A 27609-nucleotide genomic window follows, 5' to 3' on the forward strand; every position below is an offset into this window, starting at 1 on the left:
CAGAAGGATTGTCATTACAAATTGCAACAACTACATTTTTTTCAGTTGTGGAGACTTGGAAGTCTACTGTTCTCTAAACTAATACAGTGTTACTATTTATTTAATTATGTCCTGGTAGCTATTTAAGTTTTCAAACAAAGGATAAAAAAATCCCTTGCCCTATTCCACTTCTGGTGTGGAAAACAGACACTAGATTTAAAAAAATCAACATATCTGTTACTCAAAATGGGCATTTGCATAGTTCTCCATTGATCACTCTCCAGCACCAATTTTAATTTCACATTAAAATATCCCAGCATACATACTAGTGAAGCCAAAGCTATTTCAATAATTACCTGCCAACTTTTTGACCGAGTATAAACCAAAAATCTCATTGTCTTAGTATATAACAAAGAATTAATTGATTTAGCAAATTTTAGGACTATAGATATACTTTTTATTTACAAAATGCAGGCATTTGTTTCCAAATGAAAACTAACAGGACTTATTCCCAGTAGTGACTTTCTCATTGCAGATAGAAATGCCACATGAATATAGGCTTTCTGCTCATTGAACGTTTTCCTTGTAAGATCCAGAAAAACCTCCAGAACATTACATATAAAGGTGTGAAAGTCTAACAAACACTAATTAACACCTGAAGTTTGCCAGTTTGTTGGGAATAATCTAATGTTCTACAGAGAACCAGCAAGGGTTGTGAGGACTCACCTGCCATGGGCAGCCTGAATTGTTGCCCTGTACAAGCTGTTTTCTCTCTGTTGCCTCTAAGAGAAGTCCAGATGACAACACTGCAGGTAATGTAAGTCAGGTGAAACAAATGCCATCCCTAGCTGCTTGTGCATCAGATGCAATCTCAGCTATACACTGCATTGTCACTGAAATTGCTGCTGTCCATAACCCCACGAGGGCTGGAGATTCCATTTTCCTTGTGTTTATTACATTTATTACATTATGTTAACCATAACAATATATATTATGTCATCCTGCTGCTGTTTGTCTTGCCTTTTCCTTCTTTCACTTCAAACACCAGGAAAAATAGTGTACTGATTTCATCAACTAATTTGCATATGCATTTTACTTTGGAAATTATCTCACTATTCCAGAGCTTTAACCAGTCTGGACCACCATCCTAGAGCAGTCACAGCAACTGTGTTGTTTTGTCAAATGAAAGAGCTTTTTTCCAACTTCTATGTTTGTGCCTCTTACTGAAACAAATGTAATTATGAAGAAAATAAATTTCCATGACAAGCATTCAGAGCTGTAGTTTAATTCCTAATGGTTTAACGCAAGTTTTAATTTCTAAAATTTATTTTGAGTGAAATTAATATGTAAACAAAAATAGAAGCTATTAAGACAATTTAATCCACAAATTTTCTGCTCACAAAAATTAAGTCTTTCCAATCCTCTTTGTCAACAGGCTTTTATATGTTTACAGGTTGCACAATAAGGAATCTGAAATCTAAAAATTTTCTTTAGAAAGAAAACTTTTAAAAGAGGATATACCCAAGGGCAATTAACTAAGGCCAAAATTAGCAAACCCTTTTTATGTATTTCTATTTACCTCTGCCTCACATGGTCTTTTTTTTGAAGAGTCAGAAAAAAAAAAATATCAAGGAGAAATATGATATATGCCAGAAAAATATGGTTATGGAAATACAGGGAGAGAAAGATGACAGAAGGGTGGAAGTGAGAAGCTGGTAAGCACAAAGACATAAAAAGAATTTGCAGGTTTGGCCAAACAGCATCCTTGGGGTGGGGCAGGAGGAACAGCTGCATAAAGATGACTGTAAGATTGATGGCACTGTATTTTTCTGTCATAGAGTATTTTCTGTATTTTTCTTGTCATAGTCTAGGTGCTCTTCTTATCTTAGTCTCACTTTCCCAATGTTGCCAGTGTCCAGGCTGTTCTCACTCCTCAGCAAAGAGACGGATGACAGGAAAAGCTAGAGAGAGAAAAAAACCCACAAAAATCTGCATGATGGCAGCAAGAAAGTGCTACTGCACTCCTTCCACAGGTCCCTGATGCTCTTCTGGTGCCAGGCACAGACTCTGACACTTCCCTTCCTCTATCTCAGAGCTCTCTGCCACACCACAGCTCCTGTGGCTCACCCTCTCTCTCAGCTCTCTCATCTACTGCCATTTCAGCACCATTTGATTATTCAACTGACATCTTTAATGGGGAAATTCCCTCTACAAATCTCACTACAAAATCATTTGGAGGGGAGCACAGCAAATTTCTCTGGGTTTGCAAACACGTGAGCTGTTCTGATGGGGATCCAGTTCTCCTCATTCCAGGGGCTGCTCACAGTTTTTTCTTACATCCCTGTGATGTGAGGGACCCTGAGTGCTTGTGACCTTCTCCTGCTGCTCCCTGAATCAATTCTTTGGGAATAAACAGTGACTTTCTAGGCAGTGAGGACACATTCCCCACAAACCTCACCTCATGCTGAAACCTGCAGCATTCAGGAGCATCCATGAGAGTCCTGTGGCTCTTCCTGACTCTTCTGCCTCTTGTGCCTGCCTCTCCTGCCACTCCAGGTCACTTCACTGTCCCCCCAGCCACCCTCTGCCAGACACACCCCCCCTGGACCCCCCTCTCCTCTCCAGACTGCCTTTTTTATGGAAAGTGGCTTCCCCACACACTGCTCCTGAAGTTGCTGCTCATTCTCCTCCCTACCAGACAGAGCCTAATCCCCCACTCTTTGTCTGCACATGGACTGCAAACTCTTCATATTTGGTGCTGCTGCTGTCACGTATTTGCTCAGGCCTGGAAGTCATTGCTTTATAAAGGACCAAAATCATTGCTTTGCCTTCAGAACTATTAGTCTATTCAGGTACCAATTCAGACCCTATTTAAATGACAATTAGGTTCACAGAATATGGCTTCCAAGTATTTTAATTTGATTAAGAATCAATCCTTCTTAATTACTTCTACAAATAATTCCCATTTTCCAGCTGGAAACAGAGATAAGCTTGTGTGTATATATATTTTGCTTTGAGATTGGGGAGAAAAAAGAAAAGGTTCTATAATTGCATATCTGATAAATTGGACAAAAGAGAGATGACAACTTTTAAAGAATTTAAAAGCAGATCTGATTCCAGTAATAATCCCTAAAAAAACCCCACTAATCACTTCAGCAGAAAATAATCTGTTATGAGTGAAGAAAATCAAGTGCACACGAGAGCAAGAGAGAAGTTGTATAATTTGAGGAATAGAAAAGTGATTACCCAGTGAGATGACTGGGTTAAAAAAAGCTCTAAATGCACAGTAGGTGTCAAAACCCAAAGAGGACCTTATGATACATTTTACTATTTTACACATGGTTAGTTTAAAGGTATTGGTGAGATAGTCCCTAACATGCTAAACCCAGGAAACTGAAATAAAATTTTATTTTAAAATCTTTATACTAATTAAAAGACAGTAATTTGAAAAATTACAAGAAACATTAAAGTATTATAGTGCATGTTCAAGTTTTTGCCCTTCACACTCCCAATTGTCATATTAAATAACATTGTGGAGGAGCTATATAAGGAACAACAGATACAAATGTAATAAATTTTAACCATGTACAAAAACTAACCCAACTATTGCTGATTTTTCCAGGTCTGTGGTAGAAATAGCAGGAGCATCTACAGTGTCACACAAAGAACAGCTGTGCTACTGTACAAAAGAAAGAATAGGACAGGGAGTGGCTGCAACCAAATCTATCACAGAAAAATGATATCTCTGAGGGTCTCTTTTCCTATTGACTAAAAATGATAAATTATTATTTAAAGAAATCATAAGCTATAAAAAATATATGTGAGACAATGTTTCTTTCCAGTTTGCTCACTCTGAACATAGAAATAGAGCACATCTTGTAGCTGTGAGTAGGTGTATTTCTTGGTTTTAATTTTTTTTGATTTGATGAAATTTCTCCTGGAATTACAGGCAATGTACTCCCATGTCTCATGCACAATAACCTGATATACCTAGGAATAGAGATGGAGTCCTGACTCTAAGGTGGAGATCTTTCCCATGGCAGACAAAACACACAGCTAAACTATCTCCATAAAAAAACAAGTTCCTGCTGCAACTCTCTGCTTAAATGCATCATGAACATATCTCTGCAAAGGAGACAACAGCTGAGCTCATGACCTCCTGACTCCCAGAAAGGAGAAATGGCACAGGCTCCTGGCTGTTTCCACACCTTCCATCCTCTACATCTCACTTCACTGCCAGTCTCTTCTCTGGCTCCCTGAGGGTGGTGCCAGCGCTTGGCTGGTCAAGATGGAGCCAGAATTAAATAAGCCATGTTTGTGGAGAAGAGAGAAGCAAGATTCCATATCTGAATATGCTCTGTGACCAAGCAAGCACGGAGAATCCCACCACAAAGCTGCTCTGAACTGCAGATCCCTTCCAAACTTACAACAAGCCAGACTTCTGAGATGTTTACCTTTCCTTTACTTCTGCTGGGATTGGACATTTACTCACAGTAAGTTTTACTAGGATTTAAATTAACTGCAAGTATTTAAAATTCAGTGTCAAACTTGGCAGCTAATATAAGAAAAATCAGAATAAATAAAAGTTAACATTTGTACTGACAATGCAAACAGACATTTTCTTTTTAACAGTTCAACCATACAGCCTATGTAGCAAACTAAACCTCATTGGGATGAGCAGAGCTTAAGTACATACACCCAAAGTGTATATATATTTGTTGGCTAATATTAGCCTAGATTGAGCTAAGTATTGGGTTTTGACCAATAACTCAGCATCAAACATATGCATGACACAACGAATCTAGAGTTCTTTAACAATTCAGCATCCAGCCCAAGTGATGTAAAAACCTCAAGATCTTTCCAAAGGCATAACCAGCCATTTCCAGAGGCAGTCAGGATAAGATCCAGGTGAACTATGATACCCCTCTGCCTGCCAGTTTTGACTGGAGGTGTGTTCTGGACAGACAAACTGGAAGGCACATCTCACAGCCCAGCACTCCCTAGAGCACCTGCCCCTACAATTACAGAATGGTTTGGGGTGGAAGGGACCTTAAATATCATCTAGTGCCAACCACTCAATTAGATTCTGTTGTAGACACCCATTGTACATACACAGCCCTGTCTGTCTCCTCTGGTGACAGATAACTTATATCACAACAGTGGTGGACCATGCATCTCCTCTGCTGGGTGGAAGAATAGGTTTTCAATGCTACTGAAAAGGAAAAAAATATTTGGAGATCTTACACAGCTCAGAAACAGGTATACTGTTATTTTTAAACTGGAAACTATATAATATTGAACTAAAACCTTTCTGTATAATTGCTGTTTAGTTAAAGGGACATAGGAGCCAAATTTGAACTGGTTTTTTTTTTTTTTCCCTTAAACATGTCCTGACGTTGCACAAAAATTGAAGTTAAGACACATGACCATACACATGTACATATATACACAACATTTCGTATTTAAAATATAAAAATATTTTCAGATAGATCTGCATTTTGGTCATTTTGCTATATGGTAGATATATTTACTTACAGATTCTGCACTATTCACTAAGGCAACAAAGCAAAAAATTATTTCATGGAGTCAGTCACTGAATGGACATGTGAGCATATAATTTCATTTTTTTTCTCTTTTCTTCAGCTGGTTTCAGCACACTGAGAGAGTTTCACATGTTCCTTGGACTCCTAAAATGGCTTCAATATAACCTGACACAGATAATTTCAGTCTAACAATAAAGGAAATCAAAGTACATAATGCAGAATCATTCAGAGCTGCTGGGATTTTGAAATCCCATGCCCTTTGAGAAACTTTCAAAATAAATGAAATGTTTTATTAATTCTAACAGCTTAATATACAGAACTAATAGAGGTGTAGTCCATTCATCATAAAAATCTTTGTCTTCTCCCATAATGCATTAATTTCTTTATACAGACAGATTGCATGGCTATGTTTGTGTGACACTTTTTCCCACTCAGATCAATTCTAAGACCTCTGAACTAAAGAAAATCATCTTTCTAAATGGAATACTAATTTTAGCTAAGCTGCTTTTGAAGATGATGCTCTTTTTAAAAAAAGCCAAAGCTCCATACAAAAGGTAGGGAGAAGAGGGAGAGTGTAGCTGATGAAATGCAAATGAGGCTTTTCTCAGACAGCTGGCTGCTTTGGGATGACATGTGTGATGAATGGCTCTTAAAACATGAGCAGGCATCAAGCTCCAATTCAGTGTCAGACTGGCAAAAACAGCAGCATTACTGGATGCTTCCTTTAATTAATGCAACACTTCTGCATTAGTCCGGACACTGCCGATAAATGGGAAGAACTGATATCAGTGGTAATATCAGAAATCCTTCAACCTTGAAGCTGGGATGCATTAGCCAAAAGCTGTGGTATCGTAAAGGGTTTAATTGTATTTGTAATGTACCAGTGCACCATGACAAAAACGGGAGATAGTGTAGGCAGGACAGAGTGAGCCAGTGATAAATGAGTGAGAGTGAGCGATTCTAAAGCAGGGAGGAGTGTGGAAACAGACAATAGACAGCAGAGAGGAAGGGGCAGGCATGGGGGGTTATGATAGCAACAGCTACTCTAATGTGGGGAGCAGGTAACAAGAGAAACCTGGCTACAGTTGAGAGGAGGGCTACAATCACAAAGCAGTTTAACATAAATCTTTCCTCCTAGATGGGTTTCATTGACAAAAGTGAGATTTAGCACTGCACCTGCTTCTGGCAGGACTTCATGGAGAAGGCTTTGTGAGGCAGTTATCTACTGCAAAGCATCACAACTCACTAAATCAAACACACAGCACAAAGTTTTCTACTAATTACATACCAAATAATAGGATACACAATGTTCATCCATCGTGCTGAATTTTATGTTTTCTGCCACAGCATGCCATAAAACTCCCATGCAATTTCTATGCTGTCACATAGTCAGCAAGTGTGTGTAATAATCCCAATAACAGCTTTCTTATTTGAAAAGATTATTTGAAAATAAAGACTAATCTTCCCCTGGAAGTATCAGAGCCTTGCACACAGCAAGGCCACACAGCATTTGTGCAAGGTGTTCCTGTTTTGGGATTGCCATCAGCTGCAAACATTTCTGAAGACACCATCTTCCTAGCAAGTAGGCTAAGGCACATAATTAAGATTAACAACAAGTTCTGGTGATGTTCTTGAGAATGGTCTGTGCTTAGTGTTTCTGAGAAAGGTGAAGTATTCCAGTAATGTTCTCAAAGTGATTTGCTGTTTCTTGATGACACCTTTATTCATGTGGTGACCTTTTGAAACCATTCCAGTTGTTCTCTCCCCTTTTCCTGCACACAAGAGAGGTATTCATTGTGTGTACCATGTGTTTATTCTGTAGTTTCAAAACTGTTTTTTTTTTTCTCCTTTTAATTAAACTTTTTTCTATGAAGCCAAAAAAGAAAAAAGACCTGTTGCTTTTAAAATGAACACCAACATGAATTATTGTCAATGTTTCATTTCAAGCATGAGGAGAGAGTAAGGGAAGAGAGAGACACTGGAGAAAGAAAAGTTTTCAGGCATCAAAAAGAGATACTAAAAATATATATTATGACAGAGAGGGCTTCTTTCACCACAATATAGGAAAAATAATTAGTAGTATTTTTATGTATGCTTTCCTTATTGTATTAGATCACAGGAGAGAGAGAGTTTATCAATTAAGAAACTAAGAATATAAATATGTTCTTTGAACTGAGGCTAAAGACATTAAAAAACCCTTATAAATTACTTTTCAAGTGTAGCATACTTTTTCAAATACAAAGGAACTTAGAAAAAAAAAAGCAATATAGATATTTAAGTCGTTCTCTTCACTCAAATTCTAAATTGTTTTCCTTATTAAAAAACTCTATATTATTAAGAACAGATATATTTTAATACTTACAGAATGTCAGAATGGAAGGTAAGCTGGCCAGCATTATGGCATGAAAGTTTTGCCCAGGAGAGAAGGTAAATAGAAGGTTAGTGGTTTTGTTTCTTCCTTGAAATACTCTTTTTTGTTAAATCTTTTAAGTCTGGCATTAAATTCTGTATCTTAAGTACCACCACAGGTACCATGGTTTCGAAATACCTCTGTAGCTCCAGGAAGTTGATTGGAAATCAGTATTGATTAGCAGGGGGTTAAACAGAGAAGAGGGTTAAAGGCATTGGGATCAAAACAATTTTTGGCTAAGAAATTCCCATGTTTAAGAATGCAAAAAGCCAAAACCCAATGAACCAAACAAAAAGAACCCCAAAATCCCAAACCCATAGGTTTCCTAAATTAGCAAATTTTACAGAGATGGACTTTACTATCCATATTTTCAGACTAATAACTTTTCATGGAACTGAAAGTGTTGGTGCCAGTTTCCCTTGTGCCTATTTATTACCAGGGCCCAGTCCCTATCCCAACAGGTTTATAATCCTGAATGTAAAAAGCCCTGTCACATCAGAAATTTCCCCTTGCTGAAGGCAAGGCATCAGTCTGCTTGCTTTCACAATTTTTCAGGAGAAAACTCCATTATAACACATTGAATGAATTCCAGTGTTGTTGGAATCTTTTACCTAGTCATGAAATGGTGAAAGTACAAAGGCAGTCATGACCTGGCTTGTCTCAAAATTGGCAGTCAGTGCTTACTGTAATGTGCATCTATTCAGGAGGTCCATTTTCATTCTTAACTCCTCAATTTCCTGCAGTATGCTTTAGCTCCTATATTATTTACTAAGTACTTTACCACAGGATAAAGAGGCTATGATCCATCCATTCTCTCCAGCCTACCATGGGGAAGACCATTTACTGTCCCTGTTCCTCCCTCCCTCATCTCATATTTAATGTACAGGACAAGGCATTCATTTGTACTAAATGAGAGATGCCATCAGATGTGAAGGGTGCATGTTCAGCCAGGATTGGATAATGATATGCTTGCTCATGCTTACTACATTAGGAAGTTTTAATGGGACTACACGAGGATCAGGTGCTAATCACTGGAACAGCATCAGATTGCAGTCCGTAATTTGGCTCACTCCTTCTGCAGAGCAGCTATTCAGTGCTGGTGGCTGATTTTTATCCTCCTCTGAAAATTCAGGAAGGCAAAATAAGAACAGGAATGGAATTTAAAAGGTCCCTAAGAGTATGGTTGCACGTCCAGAGCAAGGCCATCAGGTAATTGTGCCTGCACTCAGCAGTGGCTGGGGTGCTGGCTGTGCAGATAGCTCCTAACAAAGCCCCTTTGTGCTCCTCTCCCATGGGATTTCACTTGGACAGCATTTTCCACTAATGGATGCTGGTCATGAACAAACAGCTATAAATCACTTTGGCCAAGTTAGCCCAAAGACATGCGCCAAATTCTAGTGTCAAACTGTCTCACACACATTTCCTAATAAATAGAAATGTTTTTTTAACAGAAAGGAAACAACCAGCAACATGGTTGGGGATGAAATCACCCAAGTGCCAGGGCAGACCCAGATGGCTCTGGATTTCCTGGTGCAGCCAGCCCCAAGCAGTATGGAGGGACACATGCCTTTGCTGCTCTGCTGAAACGAGAAGTGAGACCAAGCACAAAAAATTTGATGAAAGAGAAATATCCTAAAGATGAAGTGTTTATGGCAAGGATTTTGATGTAATGATTACAGGCAGAAACAGCAGATCTATATGTATAAAATATGTGTTTTATATAATAAATACTTTTAGGACTGTGCTTTCATTTTTGCCCAATTCCCTAGCTCCCTGAGATCTAATGATAGGATGTAAAGATCTTCTTTATAATCCAGTTATATGACCTATAATATTCAATACTGACAAGAGGCCAGGAGTCCAGCTTAAGTAAGTTTATAAGAATGTATAAATCTTATAATTGTGGGCTGAAATCATTTTAGGGCAGAAGTTTTGTGGAAAAGTTTCCAAGATTATTTAATAGCAGATGCTAGAAAACACAGACCTTCCTGTGTATTTAAGAATTGTGAGCCAGGCACCTAATCAAGAAGCTGGCTCTGTTTTCCTTGCACTACTGCCTAACACAGGGTAAAATGCAAAAGGAATGTGATATTTTTTTAGTTCACAACAGTTATAAATTTTATAAATTTTATGTTTCAGACACTGTAGATTTTGGAATGATTATAAATGGAGCCTGCACCTGGGTGGGTGATGACACTTAGATCAAGTCACATTTCAGTTGGATGTTCATCATGAAAGTTTTTCATTAAAAACTTTCATGAAAGTTATAAAGCTTTTCAACAGAAAGGAGACAGAGAGAAGTATAACTGTATATTTTAAACTACTTTAAAGAGAGATACAGTAATTGATAAATCTTTTGGAGCAGATGGTCTTCTAGCTGATTTAAGAGGTATGGGGTCCCTGGGAGCAATTGCTCCTGGAACATCAACAACTAATTCCCATTTTTCACATGTTCCAAATTCTGCATTCTCTGGAATGCTGCTAATTGTTTTACTTTAGTTCTGTCCTCAAGAGAAACCTAAATAATTTCATTTCACTCAGAAGTTTATACATAATCACTGGAACAACTGAATTTGGTATCTGAAACTACATTTTCTATGTTCTACTTATTGACCATTTTACATGCTTGGGTAATCACATCGAAATTATTTCGAGGGAAATCAGAGAAATGAGCCAGGGTTGAATCTTTTGTGTAATGCACAGATGATTCCATGCCACCCCTGCCTCCCCAGAAGAAATTAGTCAGAGCAGATATGAGGGTGGCCTGAGTCAGAATACACAAATGGAAATTAAAAACCCTGGTAGCTGGCCTTTGGCTAGGCATTTCACCCTTTATTGGCATTTTTATTTAGATAATAACCTCTTTTTGGACAGTGCCATGTGTTCATACTGTGCTTTCCACAGTGCTGTCTTTAAATCAGATCTCTGGATGCAAATTAAGATCAAATAATAAAGATCATAAAAAGTACAAATATAAAAGACACACAACATCAGTGATATTGTTATCAAAATTAATTGTCATTTTTTTCTTTCTGCATTACTTCCTGCACTAATATTTGGGCCTAAAACCCATTTACATTTTCTTGATAGGAGAGCACAAAAAAAATCAACTTTTTTTACTACAGGAGCAGACTAATCAAACTAAAAGAGATATGGAAATCAACATTCAAATAGACATTTCCTTTGTTTTGAGCAGTTAGTCTAAACCCTCCTTGGCAAAGAAGGGGCATGAACCAAGAGCAATCCAATAAAACATGGGTAGTCTACTTGGTTTAGTCAATGAAGTACCTTTACCCTTTTAAGAGAATTCTTATTGCCAAGATTGCTGTTGTTATTTTCATTTTACAAATCTATTTTGACAAGACATTACCTGACAGACAGCACTTGCAAAAAAGTAATAAATTCATAAGTCATCTTTATCATGATAGTTTCATAACTTGCTTGGCATAAAAAACTCACTGTGTTCTCAAAGTAATACTCCATCAATTTTAAGAATAATCCATCTGCATTGAACATCACTGCATTATATGCATCATTACACTGTAACTGGAAAAAGGAAGATTAAGGTGTGATAAGGCCTAAACATCTTCATAACAATTCAAAGTTTGTGGATATGTAAGATGTAATTGTCAATTGCAACACACATTTACTTTAAATAATAGTCTGTTAGCAAAAAAAAAACCCAACAAAACAAACACTGACTGTGCCTGCTTTCCACACATTCTTTTGTTTTGGTTAAGACCTCATTCCAGTTGCAGTTATTTGGAAATAAGTGAAAAAAATATCAGCAATTTTCTGCAACTTTTTCTCCCAGGATTTTTTCATCCCAAAACTTCAAGGTAAAAAAATGCAAAAAACTCAGAAGAGGAAATCAGTTACTCAGTTGAGATGATTAACAATGCACAATTACTTACCCAAATAACAAAATGTTTAAATTTTGGTCAACTTTTAGCAAATGTCTTCCTCACTGCATGACAGAAACATTTTTTTCTTTTTTTATCCATTAAGAGAGAAGCACCATACCAAAGAGAAATTGCCTTTGATTGCAAGTAATCAGTTGTTGGGGAAAAGTTGGACAGGAGTATTTTCTGTGGTGTGATATCTGACAGCTGGCTTAGACTGGGAAAATCTTGGTCAAGACGTTCACTCAGTGTTTAAGTAACCTTCAAAAGCTCCAAAACATTTGCCCTCAACATTTCCCTTTGCTCAGGGTGAAGTAGATGCACTGCTGGGGTACATCCACCTTAATTAACTACTTAGCTCAGTTATTGTGACCATCTAGCAAGATGGATGAATGTTATACATCACCTTGCAATCATCAGTTGTTCACCCCATTAGAGCAGAGCAGAAGAATTTAGACGAATTATTTATTCATTAAAAAAAACAGGAACAGGTTCAGCTGACCTGAAAAATAGTTGCAAAACTGGGTCAAATCCATAAAAATGTTTCTGCTGGATTTCTCTCCCTCACACACACACACAGGCACACATTCACATTCCCTGTGAAAGCCAGAAGGGCTGGGACTCAGTTTTATTAGTGTTGGGGTTGGGACAATCATGGAGGCACTGGAAGCCATCAAAGTTTATTTTGCTCTTCTGCTTAGACCCATATGTGCTGCTCCTGGCCCATCAGCCCATCAGGCCATCAGGCTCCATGATTTCACAAATACCCCCTGTTTACAGCTTTCCTACATGGTGTGGGGTGATTACATATTTACTGGGACCCAGAGGAATGTAGATCACTCTCTCAGCAATGATAAGTGACCCCAGTGCTGGAGTTGCTAAAATGTCAGTGGCCCAAGCCAGGGCTCAATGAATTTGGGTCTCCTACTTTTTAATAACCTCAGTTCTAGGCTTTCCAAATCTCCTACAGCTTTGTCACTGCACCTATAGCCATGTCTTTACCTCTGCTGGTTAGCATTAATTAAAGATTCCCCAAATAAGACCAATATATTTGCTCTGAGAAAGGATTTGACTGATCCAGCAAATGTTAAAGAGGAGTTCAAAGAGAAAAAAAGTTTACACTGATGAGAAAAAAACACTTTGTTCAAAATCTTAATACCCCAGGTCAGGGATAAAAACCAGTATGTCCTGTCCCTTACTAACTTGTTCTAGTGAGCAAAAATGCAGGTGAGCAAAATTTCCTTGCAGAGCACACTGAGAACTCTTCCCATGCACACTATTCCCTTGAACGACAGGTAGATTGGATTCTGATTCAAACTAATTTGTTCACTGGTAATGAGCTGTGATATCATCACCTAAATATAGAAATAGGTATTCAGTGAAGATTTTAATAAATGCAGGAGTGGAAAAGAGTGTCTCTTGCCTAGTCATAGTCCTTTGGAGTAACTAGAAGTCTAATAATGGGAGTTGTTTCTTCTAATGCTTCTAATGAGATAATATTAATAGCTTTCAATCAAATTACCTTCCTGATACTGAATACCCACTAACTTGTATCCCACACTCATTTTTATTCATTTTTTTCAATAAGACATTTTGCACATTGATATTTTAAGAACTGTGTTCCTGAAATAGCAGATCCTATTTAGATTGTGATCCCTAAAAAAGCAGCAAATTCTCAGACTTTTCCATGGGACAAGAAAATACTTCAGTTATTTTGACAAAGAATTAAAACTCTACAGAATGCTGTTGGGGGATCATAACAGAATCTTCCAGTAATTTCCCAGAAGTATGAACATTGTTCTCTGTGCTATAACAATAGCTGTAAATGTTCACTGTCTTACTTTCACTGTCTATGAACTTTTTTTTACAAAATATTTGTGAAGCTCTACAGTATCATTTGACAAGCTTGGGCAGGTCTGACTGCATAGGCTATTAGGGACTGGACTTGAGATATATGAAGTTATGTTGATGGTGCTGGACTATTGGCAATGAAAAATGACAAAAATAAAATAAAATTAAATGTCTTTCATGGCACATCTTTCTTATTTTTAGCTGAATCCCAAATCATCCCAAATTCACATACCACTAAAGGGTAGTATTTGAAGCATACATGGAGTTCACAGAATTATGAATGTGACAAAAATGTTCTCAGGTATTTATATGATTTTCTTGCTAAGAATGGACACAAGCATGTAGCCTACTCTTAAGAAACACTTTCTGAAGTTGTCTAAATCTTTAAACTGACTTTATTTGTCTCTTACAGTTCTACAACTTAAAAGAAACAAACTTACTGACAAGATAAACTTATTTCTTCAGCTATCAGAAGATGTTGGCCCTATAAGACCTTCAAACATATTTTTAGTCACACTTTCTCCTTTCATTTTGATGTTGATTACTAATTTAACAAGAATCACAGATCAAGTAACTTTTATGTGGTTTTATTTAGAAATTTTAGAGGAGTTCCTATCATTGATAGGAACTATTCTCCCAAAATATCACTGGTTTATGATAGGTTAAAATGGTAACAAGGAGAGAAAAAGAGTCCAACTGTAATAACAATGTTGACCTTGCAGTTGCCTCAGAGTCCCAATTCAGTCAGCTTGTTATTCACCAACTCCTATTCCCTCTACTTTCCAAATATTTCCTTCACATATCCTTCATGATCCCTGCTTTATGAAGGAACACAAACAAACAAACAAAACCCAACCAAACATCTGGGCAGTTTTCTATGTACATTAAAAGACTGAGGCATTTTCTAATTCCCCAATAAAACTGGGAAAACCACACTGAGCAAAACTTGACATTTGTGGTGAATAATGACCCTTTGATCAAAATAAAAAGGTGATAACAAAAAACAAAACACCTAAGGGCTTTATATCATTTCCACTCAAGGGACTGAAGTCCAGAATATATGAATGTGAAAAACAGTGGTATTCATTTTTGCATAAAACCTTCATATTTATAATCTCAGGATTCTCTTTTATTCTTCATAATTGCTATAGACTTAATTTTGGAAGTCAAATTCTGACATAATTGAATTGGTCTTGAGAGGAAAAAATTCCTCAGCAAGACTTCTTCCCTAATTTTTAGCACACAATAAGACTTTTCCCTGGATGAAGAGAGTTTATATTGGAACAGAAATAAGCTTTGCACAGTCTTCTAGGCATATATTCTGTCACCTAGACTGTGGCACTGCATTCTGTTCCTACACTCCCTGTGTACCAACAGACCCTGTTGTGTAATATTGCACAAGTTTGTATTTCCATATATATAGGCACTCAGATCCATTTGGACAAAAGCCCTTTGTCTGTGGAGAATACTCATGATTTCGAAGTATGGCCATCTGTTCTGAGATTTTAAAACTAAGGCTGAGTGACAATAAGTGGTTTTTCTCACAATGGAAATGCTATACAATGCTTATTGCTTATTGTATGTTGGCTACTGTAGAAGTTGTGGCTGAATTGTGGTTTTATTTTGCAGGAGAGTTGTGGGGGAAGGTGCCTGTTACACAGTAGGTGTAAGAACAAATGTTGCAGGTATTTGAAGAGTGTAAATGCTCCTCCACACCAAGAAACCACTGATGACATTCAGGCTGTGCAGCAGTTGCCTACCCAGCAGAAGTCTACATAGATGTCAAAAGGCTTACTTTGTTTCTTGTCAAAACAATTATCATTATTCCCCTCCTCCCTTCCATATACATATCCAAATGCCTTTTTTCTGGGTTGGCTTTTTTCTGGACAGCTGCATGGTGAATGAACACAGACCTAGTGTATGGACACCATGCCACTCTAGTGTTGCATAATCTCCTTCTCCCAGGTGGTATTAATCATTAGCCAGTTGCATTGAATAACAAAAGAAAATCCATAAAGGATTAATCACAGAAATTAAGTTTGGGGTTGATTTCTGAGTAAATCGTAATCTATAGTGAAAATGCTTCATCCAAAGAAAATTGGCAATTTCTTTTTTCTTTTTTTTTTTTTTTTTTTTTTTTAAATAATTAAATGTGGAAGTGAAAGGCCATGAACAATAAGAATATTTCCTAGCTTCATCACTAGATCATTCTTTTCTGGTCAAGATGAAGTCTTTTTATCAGTCAAGCTCTCTGAAATTTCAGTTTGCATCTGTCTGCCCACTGTGCCTTGCACTAAAAAGAAAAAAGGAAGCTTGCACATGGAAGTTATTTGTCATTATCTCCATTTACCTTTTTCTTGTAGCTGTGCTAAAGGAGCAAGGTTGCAAGAGGAGCTAACACAGCTTATTCCTTAGCAAAAAAATATGCCAAATTTTGCATCCACAAACACTTCTTTTTTCATACCAAATCAAAATAAGGATTTTGCTCATCATTTGTAGAAGTTGCTACTTTAGTCAGAGGATCAGGCTTACTGTAAGAAAAAGAATGGCATTTTTCTCCACATTATTTTTAGCTGATTGAGCAATGGAGTCTCTTGGCCCAGCACATGCAGAGAGAAACCATTTTGAAGCATATTATGGGAGTTTTCACAAATCATCTAAGTCACAGAGGCAAAGATAGGAGCTATCATGTCTCATTTTTAAGTGCTATCATTCAGGAGAAAAGTTCTTAACAAATTATAACTAAAATTATGTAATAATGAATGAATTATTTCTTCAAATTTCAAAATCAGCCACTGTGGTGTGGTGGCATCAGCAAAATACATTTTTATCACAAGGGTTGTATCAGTAGAATAAATTTTTGTCATCTGATTAGTCCATTCTAATCAAAAAAGCACTTTAGTGTAAGGCGGATAGGAAAGCTTAGGCTCAACTAGAATAAACAGAACATATATCATGCATAAGGATAACAGTGAGGGAACATGGACTTAAACACAGCCAGCCCTCAGCAGCATAAAATCTCACTGATCCCAACCAGGTTTTCCATGAGATGACAAAATTAGAGCTTGATTTTGTAAGTGGACAAAAATGTACCATTTTATGCAAGTTTTTAGATTTTAAAAAAACCCACCCAAACTAACAAAGCAACCAAAAACCCACCCAAAAAAGCACAACAGGCACAGACTCTGTGTGCTTCATTCAGGTACATACATATTTTTAAATATTGCATATAAATACAAGCAGTATTACATCTACTGGCAGAAATGTGTCTATTAAACCATCCACCAGCAGAACTTCAGGAAAGTTAGATGATGAATTGCAAGCAGCTGCATCTGTACTGCACAGTCAGGATTTTATAATAAGCCTGTAAGTAATGTTTCTCTGCATAATTTTCTTGCTCAGCTGAAAAAGAAAGTCTTTCTTGGGAAAACCTCAAGAATATGTCCCACGGGGAATTAAAAGAGATTTGGGCATCTAAAGTTATCAATTAGATGCCTGATTTATATCCTCAAAAACTATCCCAAGCCCTAATGACACAGCCATGCACCCCAAACTTTCCCTACATAGCTTGGTGTGAGGCAGAGTCTCACATCACTCCTTAACCATATGGCCTGATGGTCAGGACAGGTACAGGTGCTTAAACAGAAATTCCGTGAACACAAAACCTGACAGACGTCAGAGCAGCTCCAACAGAAGGTAATGAGTGTGAAACCTCAGCCTGGCCCACAGAGTGCTAATTAGAGCACTCCCCTGGGAGGTTTCAGTTCAAATCCTCTCAGATAAAGGATGCTGAACAGCATCCTGAGTGTCCTTATCAGCCAGACACCATACGAAAAGAGCACCCACACCACTGTTTAGCAATATAGTCCTAATTCCTCACTGACTTTAGAAAGGAGAGACTTTCACCCAACCTCTGTGGGGTGTTTCAAGGGTGGAAGGGGAAGAAAAGCCTGTGCATTAATTATGTCCTATCCAAGAGCAGTATTTCCTATTAAATTCTGTAGGTGACTGACTCACTGTCCTGCATTTTTACAGCACACAAAGCTCCTCATGAGCAATATATGAAGTCTATGCACTGCTTTGATATTCTGCAAGACTCTTTCATATTTAATCATGATAACATTTTAATTCTCTTTTAATAGCTGATTTTTCCCCCAAATATGTCTCAATTGTTCATTTGGCCATATTTCAGGAAAGTAAATATATCCAGAGAGCCATCAGAGTATCAGAGTATTTCAGACTGTTTAAACACATTGAAATGTACATTACAAAATAATTGTTCAGGGCGATATTAACACTAAAATTATGTAAAGAGAGAGCTTTTATTTTCTATGTGGTGTGAAAAAGTTAAGTGTCAGGGAGAAAATAAAAAGCAAGTGAAACATATTAAGACATTCACTATCCCGTGTGCTCTTTTGGCAGGTCAATTTGTGCAGCTCCAAGTAAGTCACAAATGTTCTTTCTCTATGCTCTGCAGTAGGTGTTGGTCCATGACAAATCCTGCAGTCATCATTCATGGGTGAGAATCTGATGGACAAAAAACCTGAAAGTGCCCTTCATGTTCAGTTTTGTTTCAGAAGGAAACATTAATTTGCTCCAGTTGCTAACATTGCTTATTTTATTTGTCAGACAGCAAAGATCTGACCCAGCCTTTCTTGTGGATACACTGTGGTGTGTTCTTTCATCATTCAGTTACTATTTCCACCTTGGTTTATGTGTCTATTTGCACATGTGGCTCTGCATTCTCACCAGAACAGAAACTAGGAGCAGAAAGCAATTTTCTACACCAGCTACAGGGGAAACTTGCTATGCAAGCAGCATCCAGAGCAATCCATTAGTCATTGAGGTACACCTGCAACCTAATTAAGAGTGCAATGTTCTGTGTTCCAGGAGGCTTCTGTGCTATTATAGTTGCTTTATATTTTGGTGACAAAGTTGGCTTCCCTATTCATCCTAAATGCTATAAGTCTATTTTTCAACTGGGAAACTGTTAAATGATTTTAAATAATGCTTTGCTTAAGTTCCAAAGGTTCTGCCTGTGGTTTTAGACTTAAATTTTTTGGCTGGTAAAGTGAAGCAGATATGCAAGTCACGGAGGTAGCTATGAAAATTCACTGCTGAGTTAATTGCTAAACAGTCACAGAAAACTAACAGCATTTGAGCTACTCTTTCTGAAAGTCACCCTGAGCAGAAATTCTGTTATTCTGTTTATTGGTTTCACACAAGAGCAGCATCCCACCACACACCAGTGCCCCTGCCTATTTCTCAAATGAACACCCCCAATAAAATACCTTTGGGTGCCAAGAACAACTCTTCTCCTTATTACTGCCACAGCCACCTCTGCCTTGCCCAGTGGCTGAATCCACTGAGTTCCCTTCCAGAAGGGTTGGCCAGCATTGCCACTGGCATGCCCAGACAGGAGGGATGCCTCTCCCAGGCAGCCAAGCAGAGCTGCCTCATGGTTGTGATGCTGAAGAAGGTGCCCATTGGAACACACCAGACTGTACATACATAACAGAATGTACTTGGTTTGCAAATCAGCAAGAGATTTTGCAGATATTGAGGTCTGAGTTTACAGCAAGAAATAACTCATTTAAACATTTTTCTCCTCAGAAACATTTGTGGATATAAATAACACAAATCCCACCTGCCACACCACTGCACTTTATTTCTGTGAGCTCAGTTAAATCTTGTAAACCTGATGTGGTAGCCACCCTGGTTGCCACCAGTCTCATCTTTCAGAGCCCTCCTCCAGCAAACAGAGCCTGAGGCATCTGCAGTGCAGCCACTCCAGAGGAATGGATGTATTGTGTATGCTAACCCATGGGTAAGGTTTGACTCTTACATAGCCATTCACTGCACTTTTAATAATCAAAGTGTATAAGGGAAAACTCCTGTTGCCAGGAAGTCAACAAAAGTATCAGATGCAAAAGACCAGAAGAAATGCATCGCATATTTTCAGACTTTTAAGATGTCTGGATATTCTAATTTTTTCACTTTCATGTCACTGCTTATCTTTGCAGTCAAACTAAAGAAGAGTATTTTGATGACAAAATGGTTTCAAAGACTGTGATAATAGCCTAAGCTCTTCTCTCCTTCTCTTCCAGGTGGCTGCTTTGGTTTCATGTGGTGCACTGTGCTGCTGTTGTATTTGTCTAGCAGGGCAGCTTCAAATGCTTAATGCTTTCAGTGTGTTAGTCAATTCTTTCTTTGTTTCACTACACACATAGATACAATGCCAGGGAAATGGAGATTTAAACTAGTCACAGGATTTCTGAAAAATAGATGACATAAAAGTCACTCACCATAGTAAATCATATCCTGACATCTTAATGTCTTGCAGTAATGAGAAAATTCAAAGTTATTTCTAGTGACAATTGATCATACTACTACAGTCTTCATGAGAAACATTAGATAAAATGGAAAAGTGTCATGTCCATCTGCTGAGAAAATACCTCTAAAGCAAGTTTAGAAGAAGACATCCTAAATTAATTGATTGAACCTTTTAATGAGATAAAATTAAATAAAATTGCACTGTTTCTGATACTTGGACTTCTGAAAACATTTAGCTTATAACCAGAACTATCCAGTCCATTATGGCCACTGTGGGTGGCTGTAACAGGACCAGGCCAGCTGGAGAGTCTGTGGGACAAATATAGAGAGAGATGGGAATGATGGAGCTGCCAAAAAACAAAGAACTTCTAATGTAAAAAGAAAAAAATGTAGAAACTGCATAGTATAAGGTGCAACTTCCAAAGACCCCAAAACCCAGAAAACCCAGAGGTATATGGATGGGGTGGAGGGCACAGGATCCAATCAATAATGAGGATGAGGAACAAAACCATAAATGAAGCTGGCAGCCAGCCAGCCACATATGGAAACGAAGAACCTTATTTATAACAAACTGGATAACATCTTAGTTCCCATTAGCCAACTCTTTTTTCTATTCTCTCACCATGATGTAAAGGATGTCCTTCCTCCTAGCTAGGTGTCTCCCAGGGTGTGAAGTTTTCTGCATCTGCATGTGAAGCCACCTCCCTGTCCACCCCAATTTCCACAGTCTATTTTCCTCCTTTACTTGCAGTTTTGCTCTGCCTGGCTATGGCAACATGAAAGAAAAATGGTACAGCAGGCTGCACAAACAAAGGAGAACTTCACACTGCAGAGTACTCTTGCTGCTGAAGACAAAAGAAAAGTGTCATAAACAAAAAAATGAAAACAGCACCTGAATTGTTTTTGCATATACTTTTCATGCATCTTATACTTTTCATCCGAAAGCTCAGTGGTGTCTTTAACAGTGTTGTTAACATCTTTCTTTAAATTAAGATTTTCAGACTCACAGTGGTTTTTTCTAAGGCACATCAACTGGAGAAGATGAGCAGCGCAAAAGGAGGTAGAATTGCACCAGTGTCTGAAGGCAGGGGATGGAGCCAGGCTCTGCTTGGTGGTGCCAGCAATGGGCAGGAGATGATGCCCAGAACTTCCACCTGAACATAAGGAAGAACTTCTTTCCTGTGCAGTGACCAAGCACTGGAGCAGGTTGTCCAGAAAGGGTGTGGAGTCTCCCTCACTGGAAATATTCAAGAACCATTGGTCACCATCCTGTGCAATGAGCTCTAGGATAATCCAGCTTGAGCAGGGAAGTTGGACAGAGTTCCCTTCCAGCCTTGCCCATTCTGGGATTGCATGGAGTCAGTGAATATTGTACTTACTGCTGTGTGACAGAGAGGAAGAAGACAAAACCCTGGGGTTTTGTCAGACAGTGTGACTGGGTCTCTGGTTGGAGTCACTGCAAAGCAAACCTGTGGCCCCACCCCAGCCACTGTCAGGCACTTCTGTGGCTCTTGCCAGGATTTTAGTTTCTACTCCCTCCTGGCAGCTCTCATTCTAGCATTCCCATTGCAGTGCTACAGCAGGGAGAGGGACTAATGAAGGGTTTCATGGGGGATTGAATGCATAGCTGAAATTTATTACTGTTATCATATTTTCCTATGGCAGTCACCAGACAGGGCCTGGGGCCACTGTGATATAATCTGAACAGGCATAAAGAAAACGTTGGCCAGGGACGCCCTGTGGAAAATACAGTTTTGATTAAGAGTGTTTAATACTTAAATCTTATTTAGAGGCAGGAGAATTAGGTTTAAATCAGAAAGTCTTGAACATACTCAAGCAAAGTTAAAAGCAGAATTCCCACTGCAAAATTGAAATCTCATGTGACATGGATTTCAGATGTGTCAGACAAGACAGTAGAGCAGGAAAGCATATATTTACAAACATTTCAAGAGGAAAAAAAAAGTACTTTTGAAAAACATTTTAGATAAAGAGCAAACCTGAAGACCTCTATTAATTTATTTTATCTGTAGGACTCAATGCAAAATCTCAAACCCCTTGATTCAGTCAATCATATCAAATCATACTACATTGAAGCTTTAGTTGTTTTCCTAAATTTTGCTAACACTCAGTACATGTATCTGTGCTTTGTTCTTCACAATCTATGATCTTGCTTTTACTGAAACTACAGGAAAATCAAGTTCCAAACTTGTGCTTTGTGGCACTCACTCTGTTAAGTGTAAAAATGTCTGTGCCATAAGAAATTTATCACTATTATGACTTCACCAAGAGAAAAAAACATTATAATGGGAAAGTTTTTCATCTAGAGCCACCCTGAAACTGTGATATTTGCATCACAATCTTGAACCACAGCCTAGTTTCTGTAAACATTGTAAGTAACTACATCAGGCATCAATTCTAACACAGCTCAGAGATGTTTGTGTGTTTCTGTGTATATTTGTGGGCAGAGCCACCTAAACCCCCGTGAGCCTCCTCTTTGCTGAGCTTTAGAGGGTGACACACCCCACCTTTGGTCTGAGAACAAAGGAACCAGGCTGCTGCTATGGGCTCAGAGCACCATGAATGCTCAGAAGGTCATTGGGCTGTGCTTGGATGCTCAGACCATGCTGAAGGCCATCCTATTGTTTCCATCCCCTCTACAGCCAGCATGTCTGCCCTTCTGACTGCAGACCTTACAGCAGCTCCTCCATCTGGTAATCCACAAAAACAGAACACGGTTTGTCAGGCCCAGATTCACTGGAGCAATTTTCACTCTTGCAGCTCTTCCCACTCAAACCATCAGAGCTATTCTAGTGACTGAAGGTCACACTAAAAGATTGAGACAACAGAATTCTTTTAATAACTGACTTTTAGAAGGCACTCAGAACACTCTGAGGTCACTGCTTAAATCATGTTTGCAAGGGAGCTACTGTGTGTAGGAGGGATTAACAAAAACAGTGGAGGAAATAAACACACAGAAGGGAATACAAAAGTAAGTTTTTTCCTAAGGCACAACTAGAACTACACAAAGGCAGTGCCTTGAACTTGCATCTTTGTTAATTAAGTGCATTCTAAGTGATATAATTGGCTGGCTGCTAATCAGAAAAGAGTAGATGGTAGTTGCCAAGGTTTGTTGTTTTAATGGAAAGAGACTGTAAAGAGATTTCAAATGGTGGCACACTACACAGTCTCCTTTTGTACAGAGCTGCATTGTGAACATCTTGCAAACGATAGCAACACATTTCATCCTTGAGTCAGAACACTGGGAGAAATGCCAGGCTAGCCCAAACTGATTTGGGTACCTACATCACTTTCAGCAGATGTCTTCAGAGTGTAGATGCTGTTAAGCTGCCTATAAAGAATGGGATGTGATGAGAATACACATTAGTGAACAGGAAAATGGCCCATTCCATACATATACACATAAAACTACACAAAAAAGAATTGCTCAAAGGACTTTGCTAGGATTGCTAACTGTATAAACAAACAGCCTTCCTTTAAAATTGAGTTCAGTGCTCCCTTCCAAGCATCATTTGCTTTGTCTCCTCCCTCCCCTTGGAGTCTTACAAAATCTGGGGCTGATTCCTGTAACCCCACACTTTGTAAGTCCTTTCTTCTGGTGCTTCTCCCACTCTCTGGCTTCCTCCTCCCACTTCTCTGCCCACTCATGGACATCTCAAAAGCAATTTCCTTTTTTCTGCTGTTGTTCCCTCAGTAGTTCCTCCTTTTGGAAAATCCAGCACTCTTTCTTCAGAAAGTTGTTTAGCTTGTCTTGCTGACAGCAGCTGAGGCAGCCAGCACACCCATCACCTCAGGAAGAGCAAATGGGTGGGACTGGTCCTTCTGTCCCTGCCAGACTCTGTGGCATCTAACTTTTTGATGCTGTCTTGAGGGACTTAAGAGAAAACCAGGTGTGTCTCTACTGTGCACAGTACTTTCAAAAATTGAGAAGATACGTGCTACAAACCTCACTAGACAAAATTTGGATGGTTTTTGAGGAGGTTGAAAAAAGCAGCACTGACGACAAAATGTCACCCTTACTGTCACATCCATAGTGTCACTCACACTGTTGGAGGTATAGGTGATGAGATTTCATTTTTTTTTTGCAGTGGAGAGATACCCCTTTTTTCTGTGCCCTCTTTTCTTAAATTAGCACAACACTTTAGCTGTACTCCCATCATCCATCCTCATGTGTAGCATGCCATGAGCTCCCAGCACAGATCACTCTCACCTTACTGCAGGATCAAGTGCTTTAGCTGGAAAAGCAGGTGTCTCTCTGGCCCATGAGAAAGGCAAACACTGGAACTGCTGGGAATAATTGAGGAGCCAGGAGCAGTTAAATTCAGCTGTAATTATTCCTCACCTCCAAAAGACTGTGGCAGTTCTTTCCAGGAGACTCCAGTGAAGGGCCATGAGGAAGATCTGCAGTGGGAATGATGCTCTCCTTCCTCCATCCTTGTTAAGGCTTTGGTACCTCCCAGGGATAACCAAAACTGCTGCAATTCTCCTGCTGAGGAAGCAGGACTGGCTCTGTAGATGTCTCCTTCTCAGTCACTTGGCATGTTGAAATTTCCCTAAGGAATCCAAGAAAAATAAGTTGAAATGAAGTGCTATAAATGTGAAACAGAGTGGAGTTTTCTCAGGTAAAGACAGGGCATTCTGTATAGCCAAGGGGCTTTCTTCCTCCCAGATTTCAAAGGTCTCCTGTGCACAAAAGCAGTAGCAAACTGCTGAAAGAAAGGTTACATGCATTTAAAATGTAGGCTTAGGGAACTTTGCTATAGCAGTTATTCCTGGCTCCCACTAAGATTCTAAATATATTATTCTTTGTGTGTGAATTTTACATATGTTCTTGTTAAAAGAAAGGTCACACTGTGAGTTTGTTATATTTTTACATTTCTGGATGTAGTGGATTCCAGAGATGTAAATTTTCTCTTCAAAATACTACCAACTATCACCATTTTTTGCCTGAAGAAACAGCATCTTTGGCTGTTTCCAGCTGATAGCTACAGATCAGTGCTGTTCGAACATCATTTAATCTTCTGAGAGAGCCCTAAGTGAGCAGAGTTGATGGTTTTGTGGAGTTCTAGTTGTCTGCTCCAGCTGAAAGCTAGTTGTCTGCTTCACTGGAGATATAAGCTGAAACAGCTGATCAAGAATGAGATCTTATTTGAATAGTTAAACACTGGCTTCATCTGAGCATTAACTAATTTGCATGGCAAAATTCCAATTTACCATCTATCACTTAAATGACAGCTTGTGAAACAGTAGTTCAGTGTACTTCACTTGCAGTGTTAGATTTCTATTCAAATCAGGAGAGGAAACATATGTGGAGTGTGTGTGTTGGGGCAGTCATTGTGAAACACACACACACAATGCATACTTAACACCAAAAGCTTCAGATATGAAATGCAGAATATAAATACTGAGACCATTCTGCTCCATTTTTAAAAAAAGCCCAACAAATGAAACAACAAACAACTAACTGCTTGAATTTAACAGAAAAAAAAAAAAAAGTTAAAACCTTCTCTTAATCCATAGGACTAGAGGCATGTGGAAAATATAAATTTTTTTCCATGAGCATAATAGTAGCATTCCACTGACTTGCTCCTTAGAAACTACAAATGTGCCATACACACACACACAAAAAATAGGAGGTCTACCCATTTTTTTACAGAAAAAAAGCCCTGTGCTTGTACCTTGGTTTAGGGTAGCTGAAGCACCCAGTTACAGAAGGTATTAGGGGTAATCCAAACTCTGCTGTTATGCACTGTCACACCACTGCCACCCAGGTGCTTTGGGCTCAGAAACTGGATGAGATCTCCTCTCTGCAAACATTATCTGCTTGGGGAGTATCTGTATCCATGACAGAGCCAGCGTGGCTTGAGTCTGTAAATTGACAGCTTAAAATAGGAGCAATTTTGGGGAATGGGAGCAATGGTGACCAAAGCACTGTTGCATTCAGCTATTATTGCAGAGCCTGACACCCCTCTGAGGTTACTCAGAGCCCTATTACTGCAGAGCTGGACACCCTCAGGGGCCCCTCACAGCCAGGAGGGGAACACAGCCTCCCATCTGTCGCTAGAAATTTAGAAAAAGATGCATTTTGACTTCAGGGAGGTTTTAAAATTGCTGTTTTTTTGCTGTAGGGATAATCTAAATATATTGCTACTCTGTTCCATATCAGGGTTAAGCAATATAAACAAAATTCCCTCTGAAATAAACACTTTCTCACCACTGTACCAAGAGCTTCTGCTGCCTTGCAGGTCCCATGGCTCCCACGAAGCAGCTCAGTTTTGGGCTGTAAAGACATCCATGGTACAGCATGGTTCTCATTGCATTTCAGACACTGAACTCAAGGAGAAACCTGCAGAAAATATCTAGGTTTCAGCACTGTGGAGATAAGCATGGGAGACTGGTGCAGAGCAGCACAAATACAACCCTTCTGCACCACTTGGCCCTGAGGACAGGGAATTGCTGCTCCTGGATTCAGTTCCCAGGGCTGATGTGCCCAGTGCAGATGCTCAGCACAAGCCATTTTTACACCAAGGTAGCATATCCCCTCTTTTGTATGCAAGTCACAAGCACAAGCCCCCCAAGAGCCTTTTCTATGCAGAAGTAAATGCAGCCCTTCCCAAAAACAGATCCCAGGAGTTACAGCAATTCTTCTCTGGTTACCCTTGTAGAGGTGATTCTACAGCACCAGAAGATGCTCAGAATCCTGCAGGAAGTGGAAGAAAACTCACTTTTTTTCTTGAAAAGTCAAACAGGGTTGAAACTCTGGCTCATATTTCCATGAAAGACAACAGAGAGCTCCTGCTCTGAGAAGAACCACAGGTTTTTGCCAACACACTGTGTGGGATCTGTGCTCATGGGGGTCCTTCCCCTCACACTCACTCTTGGCCTGAGCAGAGCACCCAGCAGTCCTTGCCCCAGGATGATGGGTTAGCCAGGCCAGGAAAAGCAGCTTCTCCTGCCTGTGGGAAATAGAAAAGGTATAAAACTCCCAGAAAACTGTGTGAAAGCAAATCTCAGGATGGAGAAATACAAGAATGCTGAAGATGCAAGGACAAGAAACAACAAGGCTGTGAGCTGTATAGAGATAGGCTTTAGGAAAATATTTGAAGCAAGATGGTAGAAATAAATAAGCTTAATAATGAAGCTTTATCCATCGTTTAAAGCTATTACAAGCAAGCATTGTTCAAAGCAAGATGTATGTGTGGCTTCATTAATTGGCCTAAGCAAACCCTTGTCAGCTTTAAATATTTTGCTATTGGCTAGAAAGTTGTTAAAGGACTTTGTAACAATGAGAACTTCATCTGCTGTGCTTGCGGCTGAAGCTGTTCCTTCTCCTGTGCTTTGTTCTGTAAAATGAGACCAGTGATTGTGATGGAATAAAGCTTTGGGTCAGCTGCTCCAGCAGCCCCATCCCATTGTTTGTGCATATATGTGTACATATTAGAAAAAAAATTACAGTTACCCCAACACCTGCCCTACAATCCTTAAGGGTGATGGAGTGAACTCCTCTTGCTGCTGCTTCTATTCCACTGTGGCCCAATGGGCATGGCTGTGAAAACCCCTGTGCCATTGGCTT

This window comes from Oenanthe melanoleuca, chromosome 1, assembly GCF_029582105.1.
Source record: "Oenanthe melanoleuca isolate GR-GAL-2019-014 chromosome 1, OMel1.0, whole genome shotgun sequence".
NCBI classification, from domain to species: domain Eukaryota; kingdom Metazoa; phylum Chordata; class Aves; order Passeriformes; family Muscicapidae; genus Oenanthe; species Oenanthe melanoleuca.